We start from the raw sequence: 1,107 nt of genomic DNA on the forward strand, positions 1-1,107 counted from the left end.
ACAGTAATTTGATTAGCTTAATTTCATTTTTGGGTTTTAGTTATTCAAAATAATTCTAATTATTCAAGGTAATTTTACTATAATTAATTACAGTCGTTTTTATTCAAGTTCATTTCAGTGTGAAGAGCATAGATAGAGTATGGATAAGAAATGATGAAAATGAGCGTTAAGGAATAATGATAATGATGATGCAAGAATGAAGATAATAAATATAAGTTACATAAGGTAATTTTTTTATTATAAATTCAAGGTCCTTCGTTTTTTAAGGTCTGTAATTTCGAGAAAAAAAATAAAGGTTTTAGAAAATGTTTGTGAAGGTTTAGGAAAAGATGTGAATAAGTAATAGCAAAGATCGAATAAAAAGGAATAATTCTGAAATGCAATTACTCGAAGGGAAGTAGAGCGCATTTTTCAAATAATTTAAGGTGTGTGTGTGTCCGCTGCGACAGACGTGGTCCGGTTTATAAGTGAGGAGTAATGAGAGTGAATATATTATATGCTTCTGCAATGCAAGACTTCAGAGATGAATAGAGTAAATTTTAGAATAATTTAAGGTCTGTATTCATTGCGACAAACGTAAGCAGGTTTATGAATGAGGAATAATGAGAACAGATGTAATAAATAAATATGTTATGCAAAGTAAGTAGAGAGAATTTTTAGAATATTTTAAGGTCTCTATTCACGTAGTCAGGTTTATGAATAAGGAGTGAATGGGAGTGAATGATTCCGCGATGCAGGAAACGTAATTTCATTATAAATCATCAGAATTATGTGGTCCTGATGATGCTGCAACCTCTGCCCTTTTGTTATAGTTATTCATTCTCGTTCGTACCTTTTCCTGCGTTTGTAATTTTGTTAAGTGAGTGTTAAACGCGATGATAATAGGCGGTTATGTATACTTAACAGTTAAAAAGTTTTTTTTTTTTATTACGAGTGAAAAAATGTCATTTGCTGGATTATTGTTAAAGGAAACTAACTCGTTAATCTATAGAATATCAGTAATACTTTGAATTGTTTGTATGTATGTATCTGAAATTAAAAAAAAATGTTCGCTGGCTTACTTCAGAAGTTTGAGGAATAGCATATAATTATTTATATCGCTTCGGT

At 30.0% G+C, this 1,107-nt stretch overlaps 1 protein-coding gene across 1 annotated transcript in view; it reads left to right on the forward strand.

Annotated features, from left to right (window-relative positions):
* Positions 1 to 1,107, forward strand: part of LOC119593849 — a gene marked incomplete in the record, with an annotated part of 160,221 nt that overhangs the window by 88,901 nt on the left and 70,213 nt on the right.

This window comes from Penaeus monodon, chromosome 32, assembly GCF_015228065.2.
Source record: "Penaeus monodon isolate SGIC_2016 chromosome 32, NSTDA_Pmon_1, whole genome shotgun sequence".
NCBI classification, from domain to species: domain Eukaryota; kingdom Metazoa; phylum Arthropoda; class Malacostraca; order Decapoda; family Penaeidae; genus Penaeus; species Penaeus monodon.